This window comes from Cervus canadensis, chromosome 23, assembly GCF_019320065.1.
Source record: "Cervus canadensis isolate Bull #8, Minnesota chromosome 23, ASM1932006v1, whole genome shotgun sequence".
Lineage (NCBI taxonomy): Eukaryota > Metazoa > Chordata > Mammalia > Artiodactyla > Cervidae > Cervus > Cervus canadensis.
Window position 1 is genome coordinate 31,557,066 of NC_057408.1, and position 14,999 is coordinate 31,572,064.

Here is a 14,999-nt window from a genome sequence, read left to right on the forward strand (position 1 = left end):
TAGCATCGTAATTATTTTTTTAACCCTCTCACATCCAAGGTACCCAGAGAAAAAGAAATGACAGAGATATTCTATTCTTATAGAGCATTCTATCCAGGAACTACGGTTCTGAAGAACACAGTGAAAGGAAGAGAACATCAAATAGCTTGTCAATGAGTTTAGCATGGTTCTGTTTGTAAACACAAAAATAAACAAGTCTGAAGTGTTCAAACTCATAGAGCTCAGTAGCTGGTCAAAGAGTGTCACTGAACAAACTTAGTGGATAAATTTTTCTGTGTATGGCTGTTTCCAAGTGTGAATATGAATACAGACTGTTAGTTAAAGGTCTACGCTAGTTTCTAAATCTCATGAAAATAACTTACAAGGACTAGCCTCTTATGGATTATAAAACACTTGCACAAATCTTCTCATATAGTTTTTCTACATATGGAAATATTTGCTTTGCATAGATCTGAACAGATAGCAATAATAATAGTAGTTTAAAGCTCTATATGTCATTCTAAAATGTTTCTTAGGATTGCTTTTGAATTTTCTTACTTCCCTCTAGCCTTGTTTATATTAGACTTAGATGATTTAATTAACCGTGTGTGTGTGTGTGTGTGTGTGTGTGTGTATGTGTGTGCGCGCACGTGCTTAGTCATTCAGCCACAACTGACTCTTTGCAACCCCATGGACTGTAGCCCACCAGGCTCTTCTGTCCATGAGGATCATCTAAACAAAATATTGGAGTGGGTTGCCATGCCCTCCTCCAGGGGAAATTCCTAACCCAGAGATCAAACCCAGATCTCCCACACTGCAGGGGGATTCTTCACTGTTTGAGTCACCAGGGAAGCCCTTAATTAAACTAAATAGCTTGATTTCAACACACGACTCTACAAAGGTTTTGGTGAGCAAACCATCCAAAATATACCTGTCTAGGAGGTGGGAGGGGGGATCAGGATGGGGAATACATGTAAATCCATGGCTGATTCATGTCAATGTATGGCAAAACCCACTACAATATTGTAAAGTAATTAGCCTCCAACTAATAAAAATAAATGGGAAAAAAAAAGAAAGAGAAAGGCAAAAATAAATAAATAAATAAATGACTAATTTATGTTTAATAAAACTATATTCAAACTATTTATCATGTTTCTTTTATAATATTATAATTTCTACATTCTAGATTAGATCATGGAAAATGCCAGGCTGGATGAAGCTCAAGCTGGAAATAAGATTGCCAGGAGAGATATCATAACCTCACATATTCAGATTACACCACCCTTATGGCAGAAAACAAAGAGGAACTAAAGAGCCTCTTGATGAAGGTGAAGGATGAGAGTGAAAAAGCTGGTTTAAAATTTAACATTCAAAAAACTAAGATCATGGCATCCAGTCCTATCACTTCATGGCAAATAGATGGGGAAACAATGGATACAGAAGGTGATTTTATTTTCTTGGGGCCCAAAATCAATGAAGATGGTGACTGAAGCCATGAAATTAAAAGATGCTTGCTTCTTGGAAGAAAAGCTATGGCAAACCTAGACAGCATATTAAAAAGCAGAGATATTACTTTGCTGACAAAGGTCTGTCTAGTCAAAGCTATGTTTTTTCCAGTAGTCATGTAAGTATGTGAGACTTGGACTATAAAGAAAACTGAGTGTCAAAGAATTGATACTTTCAAACTGTGGTGCTGGAGAAGACTCCCAAGAGTCCCTTGGATTGCAAGGAGATCAAGCCAGTCAATTCTAAAGGAAATCAATCTGGGATATTCATTAGTAAGACTGATGCTAAAGCTCCAGTTCCAATACTTTGGCTACCTGATGCGAAGAGCTGACTCATTAAAAAAGATCCTGATACTGGAAAGATTAAAAGCAAGGGACAACAAAGTACAAGATTTTGGAATAGCATCATCAGTGCAATGGACATGGGTTTGAGCCAAGCTCCAGAAGATGGTGAAGGATAGGGAAGCCTGCCGTGCTGCAGTCCATGGGGTTGCAAAGAGTTGGACATGACTAAGTGACTGAACAACAACAAGAAGAGGTCACCAGATTAACACAAGTGTTTATTAACTTGCCATGACCCCCAGAGCTAGAAAACATAAAAGCCAGAATAGAAACCAGATTCATTAATTCAATATTTATGTTAAGATTATTCATCTCGACACCAGTAAGGCAAATTATCCTTCACCAATGATCTTCATCTCCATCAATGATCATGTAAAATTGTGAATTTATAAAGGAATGAACAAGCACCATGGAGTAGCATATACTTTTCCACAAATGACTTATTCCCAAGTAAGATAGACATATTTCAAAGAGGAGGCATTTCATAGAAGGCTCTCATTTTGGAAATGTGTTTCCTTTTCTAGTGTAAGCGATCTCCAGTTTATTATCCTATCTATTAATAAATTCATGGATGATGGATCCATAATGGGTGATAAAGGGAAATTAGGTTAATTACAATAACTCATGTATCTAATGCTCCATACTTTTCAAAGTGTTTTCAATTATAAATGGTATTTGATGAAACATCCTAGTGAGATTGACAAGGCAGAGATTTGTAGTGTTTGGAAACAAGATTCATCAAATGTCAGCATTATTTGGTACAGTTGAAAGTCTTGTGAATAACATGTACTCAATTATGTACCCAAATGTCCTACAAGATTAATGATAATGTTCAGTATGAAGCAATAAGAAATGAACTCTTCAATTGAATCCTGGTGCTTGTACACCTACAAGTAAACCGTCTTCAATTTAAAGGTGAAGAGACAACGGCAGTTAGAAAAGTGAACTTGGCCACTCAGGCAGTTAGTGCAGAACCAGGAAAAGACTGGAGCTTTGAAGCTGAATAAGAAGGGACACTCACAGTTCTTTTCATTGTGTCTCCAACTGTCTCTGAGAGTCAAACTCTTTTCGAAGTGGGCCGTGAGCCCAAGTATTTTGGCACCTCTTGCCATTTTTTATAAGAAGCTGTATCCTAGTGGTGCACGTTTAAAACATTGTCTTTAATCGATGGGATCTGTGGAAGCTTTTTTCCTCTTTGTACCACACGGTTGTTCAATATTGTATTGGGAAGCACTTTGAACTCCTAGGAAGTTAAGTGCTATTTAATTGCAAAGTGTTATTAGTCCTATGACTGTCATTATATGCACTAGCACAATTTTACAGTTAATGCATCTCAATATTACTGCTGTTGACATCCTTCACTTTTTTGTTTTAAACTGGCTCAGTGGCAGAATTGGATGTCTCAGGGGACTGGTTATTGGAAATTTGATTCAGCATCTCTTGCTTTTAGGTCTTTAATATCCAATGTGTTGCCCTATTAACCCATTTTTTTTAGTAGCATCAATACTGTCCTCACGCTTGATTCACAATCCTGCAGCAATATGCATCAGGTCTGAGTGATGGGAAAAGATCAATTTTCAGAGAGATGCAATTCTTATCCAGATATAATGATTTTAACTTTTTTACCTGCAAAAATAATTTATTTCACTAATTGAGTTCTATTTGTCTTCTTCTTCTTCTTTTTTTTTTTTTTTTAAAAGAAACATTTTCAGTTAAAACATTTAATCTGTACTTGCCAAGACAATCCCATATGGTGTATTCTTTTAGGTTCCTACTTCCCTCTACTACTTCTGCCTACAACTCACTCCAAATGCACATCTTTTATTGAGACACAGTGGCTCATTTCTGGTTTCTGTTGACAAATAGGGCAGTGATATGTAACATTTATCATGTGATACTTTCCATTTGATCAACTAACAACTCAATTCTTCGCTATACTACAAAGTTCATCATTCTCGTTACTTACCTCTCACACAATCTTATTAGCCTTTCTGCTCTTAATTGTCAAATTCTCCATTTGCCACTTATCATATCCTGGGATTAGCTATTTAAAAGTTTGAAATCATAGAGTTCGTATTTGGGGATGAAGTAGATAGAAATTTTGTGCTGAAAGGAAACACAGAGATAAATGTCAAATGAACCAAAGAGGTAAATAATTATTTCATCTCCCCAAACAAAACTACATATGAGAACCACCTTTTATTCTTGATATTATTTATTTTCCATCTGTAAAACTATGAGCAAAAGTTAGAAATACAATAAATTATGGCAAGTGGAAACATGGAATATGGAACAAAATATGCCTTGCAGTTTAAAACAGTTAGGGTATGCAACTTTATTATCAAAGTTTTATACTAAACTTCTGCTCTCTAATTATTGGTGTACATTTTATCGAGTGCAGTTCAGATGGTTCAATGCATCACATGTTCAGTGTCAATCTTTAAAAGTATATGTCACAGTTCTTTCTGCATATAGTTTTCATAAAGGACCTTAAAATACCACTGAGTAAATCTAGCCTATATATGTGAAAAACTAATAAGGCAAAATATATCAGTTAATAAATTCTATAGCTCAAAGCATTCTGGCATATAGCATTATACAACATCAAATCAATATTATTATTGTGACATAGTAAATTATGAAGTAAAAGCAAGGTGTACTTTAGGGAATCAGAAAGGAGACACTAAAGTGATTTAGATGAGGGTAGAAAGATATGAAGAAAAAAAAGTTTTGATTTTAGCTCTAAATGCTATGTCAGACTTGGGTGATCAGATATAGGAAGTTGATTTTTGTTTTAGGTTGTATTCTCCCAGAAGTAAACTCTGAGGCAAGGATTCAAATGCACAGAGTTTACATGGGAGGTGCCAGAGTGGGAAGTGATGCTGGGAACACAAACTGGTAAGCCTAGGAGGCAACTAGGACATAGGAAGCAAACAGCACCTTGGAGGGGACACGAAATTAGGGAAACATGCTTCAAATTATTCCATCCAAAAGGCAAGGGAAATAGGTTATTTATAAACCAACAACAAAGAGTCTCTGGGTGAAGACTACTAGTGAGGCTGTTAATTCCCGCACAATGCTAGATAGACAGAGTGGCCTTCAAGAGTTCATGAACATAACTCAAATAGAAAGACCTACTCCTCTTTACCTAACCCTCATATGCATGACTGTTCTTTGGGAGCATAAGTGTTGTAAATAGGTCAGAACCCTTCCTCTTTCACTGCTAACGGCACAAAACTGAAATGTCCACAGCAGGCTCTGCTCTATCTTTTCTCAAAGTAATTCTACTTCCTGAAGGAGAACTAGAAGGCAGAGAGTACAGTCACCAAAGAACGATTTTGAATTGGCAATACAGAGGAGAAAATATAATTCATTGGATTAAAATTTCAGTGGAAATGTGAATTGGGAATGGGTTTTATAAAGGAGACACTGTCAGTTACACTAAGAAACTAATAAGCTGATTTCTATCCACCGGGACAAAGGAGAAGGGGAGTAGAATGAATCACCATTTTCCACTATAACAATGACAGTTGGAAGACTGTTATGACTCTTCTGATGGTAATAATTTCCATTTCGATAGGCTCCTTTTCCAAGACACTTAAAGTATTGTACAAGTGATTTTTGCCATCCATTTTCATGTCTCAAAGAGGAGAGATACAAATGTTTGTATCCTCATTTCATAGACAGAAACTGTGTATAAAGGTTTCTGAATACACTGCAATTTTTGCAAAGAGATTTTTAATAAGGTATGCTATAGAAACTGAAGCATTCAGTCACATCTAAGAAGAAAAAGAAAGATAGAAGTATAATATTTGGATACATAACTCCCTACTAGTTCTTATTTTCATCTCATAACCCATTTGAAAAGGAGAATATCAAAGGATAAAATACTGTTATCTGTATACAAGATGTGTTTTTTATTAATAGCAATTTTATTGTTTAGTATTATTTTAGCCTTTAGTATAAAGACATTCTTCTCTGATTCAGATATTGTTCTTCCCTCCCTCTTATCATAGTACTTATTTTCTATCTACGTCAATATTTAGGATGGGATGAGCATGAATTAGATGCTCTGTATATTTACTTGTTGAGGGTACATGATGTCAGGTACCCTCAAATAAAAATCATTAAAATCAAAATCTAAAATATCATTCAGCACAAGAAAGGAACTAAAATCCATTAAGAGGAGAGAGATAGCCTGTAAATGGTGATGGTTTTCACCCAATTCTTCAGCTTTCTTCCAATTTAGAATATAATAGCACAGTGGTATTGTCTTCCAATTTTTTACTCATTAAAAATATACAATTTCTGATAATTTCATATGGTAGGGGAATAATTGTACCCCCAAATGTTCACCATCCTAACCTCTCAAACCTCCAAAAGTGCTATGTTTGTGGAAAAGTGGAATTAAGGTTGCAGATGAAATAAGTGTTGCTAATCAGCTGACCTTAAAATAGGAAGCATATCTTTAAAGGGTCCATATAATATACAAAATGTAAATGTAGAAGAGTGAGGCAGAAGTCTCAGTGTCAGAGTGAAGAATGTGAAAAAGACTAGCTAGCTATTGCTGGTTTTGGCTTTCCACGAATCAAGGAGCATAGATAGCCTCTAGAATCTGGAAAAGGGAATACATTTCTTCCTAGAGCCTCCAGCAAGTAATGTGACTCTGTTGACACCTTAATTTTAGTTACATGAAACCCATTTCAGACTTCTGATCTCCAGAACTGTAGAATTATGGATTTGTTATTTTAAGAAACTAAGTTTGTGGTAATATGCTTTAGCAGCAATAGGAAACTAATATAATATGCAGTGCATGTTTAGTAAATAATTGAATGATGGATGAATCCAGAAGAATAAGTCAAATCTTATCACTTACTCACATCCAAAATATGAAAATGAGTTGGGAGAACTAGAGTTCATGGATTAGTATCAAAAGACAAAAATTAAAAATTTCACATGGCAACTGCAATGCCCATCTACATCATTTTAATCCTAGTTTCACGCCTTCATTGATATCTGTGAAGAAGAGCATGGTACTGGAAAAAAAAAAAAAAAAGAGTAATTGTCCATGAGATGTCCCAGAGGCTTTTTTGGAAGTGTTCCATTTCTACAATAATAACTATACTAACGTAGTGTTTACTTTGTACCTTGTTCTAAAAAACTGACATATATCAACTAGTTTAGTCTTCACAACAGTTCTATGAGGAAGGTACTTTCATTATCTCCATTTTATGGATAGGTGGTATAAATAAAGAGAGGTAAAGTGACTTGTCCAAGATCACAAAGCTAGGGAGTAGCAGAGCCAGAATTCAAATTCTTAACATATGTTAAACAATGCATTCAACCTAAAAATAACTCCCCCACTTTCCAATGCCACTTTTAATAGATAGCCTTTGATTTGAGCATTCATTATTATGTTTTATTGACCTAAGTGATCGTTGAGACCAAAGATATTCTACAGTGAGGAAACTGTATAAGAATGAAGGTCAAGTGAAGGTCAGAGAACTGTTCTTCTGTGGTCTAAGGTATATGAAAACTACAGTGAAAAATGAAACTAGGATATTTGAGATTGGTTTTCAGAAATTTCTAAGCTCTAGCATGAGAGATTCAATTCTATCCAGTCATCAGTAGAAATATTAGTTTTTTAGTTGCTGTGATTGGTTTCTGTTTGTTTGTTTTCTGTGTTGCTGCTGTTGTTGTTTTCACAGAAATAAAGCAATCGGGGTCTTCATGTTGAGCAGGTTAATGTATCTCGGTTCGCGTCAAGGGTGATGACCACAGTCGCTGAGGCATGTCTTTCTGTGAGAAGACCACTGTAGTCTCAATGCTGAAGACCTCTGGGGTTCTGATGGATCTGATGGAAGGGAAGTGACTGCTGGAACAATGTATTCACCATTCTGTTCCACTACCTTCTGCCATTTTCCAGACAACACCATGGTTTCATCGTCCCAAAACTTTTTATCTTTTTGAGCAAAATACTGTTCCAGGTGCTTTTCATAGTCTTCCAGGAAATTGAATTATTTTCACTAAGAGAATTTTGTAAAGACCAACATAAATGGAAATTCAAAGGTGCAATGTCTGGTGAATACGATGGATGTATCAAAACTTCCCAGACAGTCTCTAACAGTTTTTGCCTGGTCGTCAAAGGAACATGCTGTCTTGGATTATCCTGGTGGAAGGTTATGCACTTTCTGTTGACTAATCCCAGGTGCTTTTCATTGATTGCTGCTTTCAGTTGATCTACTTGGGAATGGTACTTCTTGGAATTAATCATTTGGTTTTTCAGAAGGAGCTCAAAATAAAGGACTCCCTCCCAATCCCATCGTATACACAACAGCACCTTGTTTGGATGAAGACTGGCCTTTGATGTGGTTGGTGGTGGCTTGTTTTGCTTGACCCATGATCTCTTCCATTTCACTTTATTGTACAGTATTCATTTTTCATCACCGGTTACAATTTGCTTTAAAAATGGAACATTTCATTAAGTTTAAGTAGAGAATCACATATGGAAATATAGTCAAGAAGTTTTTTTTTTTTTTTTTTTCCTCCACTTAACTTCAGTGGAACCCAAACATCACAGCAATTAACATAACCAAGCTGGTGCAAATGATTTTCAACTCTTAATTTGGATATTTTGAGTCTTTCAGCTATATTCTGCTTGATATGATTTTGATTGTTCTCAATTTAATTGCTATCAGCTTCAACTGGTTTACCTGACTATGTAGCATCAATCAACTAGTGAGAAATCTCCAGCATGACAATTCTCAAACCACTTTTGACATGTTTGATCTATCACAGCACATTCTCCATACACTGCACAAATCCTTGTGTGTGTGTGTAGATGTTTCAGCTGTATTTTTACCTTTCTTGAAATAATAAAACCAAATGCCCAAATATTAATTTTTATCTTCAAATTCACCAAATTTGATACTTTTTAAATGCTTGTTGACATGACAATTGTCAAAGTACAATTTAGCATAATTAATTATGCCAATTAACTATGTCGTGACAGTGTCTGGAGAACAGTGAAGGGACTCAGCCATATATGTACATGTATCCATTTCCCTCCAAACTCCCTTCCTATCCAGGATGCCACATAGCATTGAGCATTCCCTCTGCTATACACTACAGTACTTAAGTACCCGCTTGCTACAGATGTGTCAGACCTGAGAGGCTGTTGGAATATTTTCTACTTCTCTGTTTTAAAAATCTATGGATCGTAAGTGCTTTCCCCTGGGGAGGTACATACTTCAGACTTAGAAATGGGGTCTACAATCACCAGCCCAGACTATGCACTCCTCTGCTCTAACATGCTTCTTCATTGCTTATATCAAACTCCTAAGCCATTGATGTCTATAATGTTGCCTGACAATCTCTTTTCAATTGACTGCCCTGTTTCTTTGTAGTTGAAAAATTCATCATTCCTGAAAGTCATAATGAATGTGCAGATTCTCATTTTTGTTAGAATCCATCATAACTCCTCACAATCCATTGCAACAATTACATTCAATCATTATAGGAAAGCTCTCACAAAGTTTATTACAATAATGTTAAATACAGCTTTTCCATTGGTCCTTAACCAGAGCAATTTTTTACGTTAGAGTATAGTTTTATGAAGCTTGTCAAATGCCAATGTTCTCTTTTAGAGCAAGGAAATATCCAAATGAGTGTTTAGTTATTTGAATCATCCTTGATCCCACCTGCTTCACTTCCAATTGAAATTTTCTCCTTTGCTTCCTCTACTAGGCCATCCCCATATTTCTGTTTTTGTACCTATAATGCAATAGACTTCAATTTCTACACATCTTCCTTCCTCTCACGGAACTACGAGATCTCTGATGGCAGTATGGTTTGGCCCATGAATGTAGGCATAAGAAAAAGCTAGCTCTGTATTTAGGTTCCATCACATCTCTGTAGAGTGTGACCAGATTTCTCTACTCTTCACTTTCCTCTTTTGAAATATGGGACTGACCACAGCATCTTATTTCTTATATACCTCAAAGGGGTATCATGCAAATCAAACGAGAATGCTTTGTAAACCAAAGATGCTCTAGAGCTACAGATATGATTTCCACTTGCCAGTTTATTACCCTTCTTCAGTTCAGATTTCTTGCCAACCAGGCCTCATGTTGTTCAATAATAACATTATTTCTAGTATAAAAGAAAAGAGAATAACAAAAACACATATTTGAATTTTCAGACACACACACACACACAGATAGCAATTGCTGCCTGTAGTGTCCTCCTTGAACAGGGAAGGCAATGATATAAATAGCCCCTGTGTGCCGGAAGAGTGATCCATACCATCTCAGCCCCTTCCCAAAGTCCACTGGGAAATTAGACCTTATCAGTGTCAAGCATCAATTCACCATCACCACAACAAAGTGGCAGAAGTTGCTAGACTGACACGCTCTGCTGCTGAGGCCAAGATTCTGTCACAAAGAAATGAAGAAGGATAATTATCTGGAGATTTAAGTCTGTGTCGACAGCCACCTTATATCATTTAGAACCAAAATTTTCACATTGTTAGAGTTCCCCAATGACCATCCTCAACCACTGCCATATCATTCCCTATAGTTCACATTACTCTTAGAGAGTACACTGGGCCTGAACTTGGAGTCTAAAGTGGGATAAGGGCCACCATAAAATTATACTTGGTAAGTCTTGACAGCTTCAGGCAACCTAGAAGCTGGGAGTTTTTGTCCCCCCAGGGCCCCCCTCAAAAATGACACATGTATCTCATGAAGATATCCTTGCAGGTAGCAGGATATAAATAAATAAGTCTCACTTTCCAACACTGTCAGGTAATAAGTATTGAGTGGCTTCAGCAACTAAAGACATTGGCCTCTTGGGGATATGTTAATCTGCTTGTGTCTGTGAGGAGGAAGGATAAACTGGCAGATAAAAGACTGAGGCTGTCACTGTCTACAGGGAAGTGATGAGTGAACATCAAATTTCAGTTCAGATGATCATCTCAACACCTGTATGGGAATTTCACTGCCAGGACCAGTTGAGCAGGAGGGGTCCAAAGCAGAGGAAATGCACAATGCATGTACCTCAGGGTAGTAGTGAATTTTCTTAAAGGGCAAATGGAAAAAATAGGTGCTGAATCCTACACAAGATAGACTCTCAGTAAAAGTTAATGTCAAGAGGAAAGAAGCTTCTGAATCGTCCCTTATGAATTCTGGCCACAAGTTATTGCAGTACACTAGCAAATAATAATACCCCTGAGATATGTATGCTTACCAAGAAGGGAAAGATGTTCAGATTTAAGCGAAATGCATATCCCAACACAATGTTTAATATTCAGGGTAAATAAGGTCACACCGTGAAGTTACTGTCATGGGGGCCAGTCTTTTTGCTTATCAGTAAGGCAAGAATTCTACCTAAAGCCATTTTTACTCCATTTCTTGAAAGCTTTGTTTCCTAATATTCAGTAGTTTGGTTGGTTCACATTCAAATTTTACAAATTAAAATTTTAAGAAAATAGTTGTAAGTTAATCAGATTGTAATATATCACTTGACTCTAACAGATGGGATCATTTTGAGATTTTTAACTCTTAAATATTCACTTCAAAACAGTATCTTGCCTCTATGGAATGCCAGAGTGACTTCCAGATACAGAAAACCACACCATCTTACCAACCAAAATACAAATATTTGGGATGTTTTTCTATACCAGGCCATATGTCTTGCATTTTAAACAAATTATACCCTCTGAACCTTACAATAATTATATGTTTGGTGTCATTATTTTCACTTTATAGAAAAGTTAACTGAAGCTTAGAGGATCTAAATAATAGAACCAGGATTATATAACTAGAGCAAGAATTTGAACTCAAAGAGTCTAAACTTTGAAGATGTTTATTATGTCAGTTTTCTCTTATTTAACACGTGTGATCAGACCTGACCAGATTCTGTGCTGAGTTCTAACATTATTATAAGATGCACATAAAATGGCCATGTATTATTACAGTGTACATCATCCCTTCTTTCAGACAAGACATAATCCATCAAAATTGTTGATCATCAGGCTCAAAAGCAAACAATATAGTGGAAACAACCTGGAAAGCTTAGTTATGAAAACAACTGTGGTAAAAATTATGAGCTATATTATTATCATTTTAACTTTTTAAATTTGGAATGGGAGAACAGAATACACTTCACTGAAGAATTAGAGCTATGTGAAGGACACTCCCTGGACACATCATTCATAAGACATATTTGCACTATATATTTCTTGACTTTTTCCAAGACAGGTCTAATTCCCTATAATGTGTCATTTTGCCTCTATTTTTGTCATACTGTGAATTACCACATTTTATTTGGAAAACACAACCACTCTATTTTTAAGAGTATAGTCTATTTTTAAGAGTATTCCTTAATTAAGAAATTAAATATGGTTATGTTTATCCATATAGATATTAAATAATGTATACATATTTATACACACATATTGAAGATATTCATGTCTACACTTTAAACTGCATGCAGTAAATTTTAGTTTTATATTGATTTCTATCATAAAACTAAGCATGCATTTTTGGAGAAGTAAACAAAACACATCTTAACTTTAAGACATAATATTGTCATACTTAAGAATGCAGCAAATTACTTAAAATATGCATTGCAAAAATTCAATCTTATGATAAGAAGCTAATGATACTAGAAATATGTCATATATTACAAGTGTAAATTAGTATTCTTTTTTATGTTTGGAAAAATGTAATGAACATCCACAGAGAAAAATAAATTGATAGCCTGAGAGAAAAGAACATAGTAGAGTATACGTTTCTCCAGCTTTCAAAGATCTTTGGTACCAACATTCTGGTAGAGGACCACATGTCACTGTCCTCAAATCCTCAGATCAGCACTTCATGGAAGCTGTTACCTTTAAGAAGCTATGTAGATGGATCTGAACTAATAAGGAGTGGGTTACGCTCTTCCTCTGTTCCCCCTACACTCTGCACACAGACACACAAACACATGCACATTCACATATTTACATAAGGTAATGGTGAAAAAAAAAAGAAAGAAAGAAAGAATACCTATTTGTTCTGATATATAAAAAGGGTGTGTTCACAGTAAGCATTCTGAAAACGTAGAAACAGTAGAAAGAGAGCATCAAACATAATCCATAATCTTAAACCCAAAGTAACTGGTGACTGCTTTCAATTTCTGTATGCATTTGAATAAAAATACATATTTATATCGCAATTATTTTCCCATATATATTTTAAAATCCTTTTCTGGTGTATTTAATAGAATTTTGAATGACAAAGATAGAATGAAGAAAGGGACTTTATTAACTTATTCATGTATTTATTTGTATGTTTATTTATTATAGGAGAGATGTGATTTGTTCTAGGCAAAGAATTAAGGACCCTTGGAGGAAAGAATAATAAGAACGTCTCAAGGTATCACAAAAGAAGTGTCGCCAAAGACAGGACATTTAAGAAAGGGAGTTAAGAGCTCTGAAACATTTGTTAAAAGAAGCAAAACTTTTCTATGAACCAAGGAGCTGTAATTTAAAAATGTTCAAATTATCAGAGGGAGAAAGAGCCCACATGTGAGATAAAAACGAACAGAAATAAACACCCCAGTTGTATACATTTTGATATTAATAGAATTATAATACAATAATATTTAAATGCTTAGGAAGCATCTCTACGAGCAAAGCTAGTGGAGGTGATAGAATTGCAGTGGAGCTATTTCAAATCTTAAAAGATGATGCTGTGAAAGTGCTGCACTCAATATGTGAACAAATTTGGAAAACTCAGCAATGGCGACAGGACTGGAAAAGGTCAGTTTTCATTCCAATCCCAAAGAAAGGCAATGCCAAGAGTGCTCAAACTACTGCACAATTGCACTTATCTCACACGCTAGTAAATTACTGTAATGCTCAAAATTCTCCAAGACAGGCTACAACAGTATGTGAACCATGAACTTCCAGATGGTTAAGCTAGATTTAGAAAAGGCAGAAGAATCAGAGGTCAAATTGCCAACATATGCTGGATCACTGAAAAAGCAAGAGAGTTCCAGAAGAACATCTATTTCTGCTTTATTGACTATGCCAAAACCTTTGACTGTGTGGATCACAACAAACTGTGGAAAATTCTCAAAGAGATGGGAATACCATACCACCTGACCTGCCTCTTGAGAAATCTATATGCAGGTCAGGAAATAACAGTTAGACCTGGACATAGAACAACTGACTGGTTCCAAATAGGAAAAGGAGTACATCAAGGCTGTATATTGTCACCCTGCTTATTTAACTTCTATGCAGAATATATCATGGGAAACATGCTGGATGAAGTGCAAGCTGGAATCATGATTGGTGGGAGAAATATCAAGAACCTCAGATATGCAGATGACACCATCCTTATGGCAGAAAGTGAGGAAGAACTAAAGAGGCTCTTAATGAAAGTGAAAGAGGAGAGTGAAAAAGTTGGCTTAAAGCTCAACATTCAGAAAACTAAGATCATGGCATCTGGTCCTATCACTTCACGGCAAATAGATGGGCAAACAGTGGAATCAGTGGCAGACTTTGTTTTTGGGCTCCAAAATCACTGCAGATGGTGATTACAGTCATGAAATTAAAAGATGCTTGCTACTTGGAAGAAAAGTTATCACCAAACTAGACACCATATTAAAAAGCAGAGACATTACTTTGCCAACAAAGATCTGTCTAGTCAAGGCTATGGTTCTTCCAGTGGTCATGTATGAATGTGAGAGTTGGCTATAAAGAAAGATGAGTGCTGAAGAATTGATGCTTTTGAACTGTGGTGTTGGAGAAGACTCTTGAGAGTCCCTTGGACTGCAAGGAGATCCAACCAGTCAATCCTGAAGGAAATCAGTCCTGAATATTCATTGGAAGGACTGATGTTGAAGCTGAAACTCCAATACTGAGGCCACCTGATGTGAAGAGCTGACTCCTTGGAAAAGACACTGATGCTGAGAAAGATTGAAGGTGGGAGGAGAAGGGGACGACAGAGGAGTAGATGGTTGGATGGCATTACCAACTCAATGGAGATGAGTTTGTGTAAACTCTGGGAGTTGGTGATGGACAGGAAAGCCTGGCATGCTGCAGTCCTAGGGGTTGCAAAGAGTCGGACACAATGAGTGACTGAACTGAACTGAGTATTTAAATTAGTTAAATTTCACCTAAGTGTT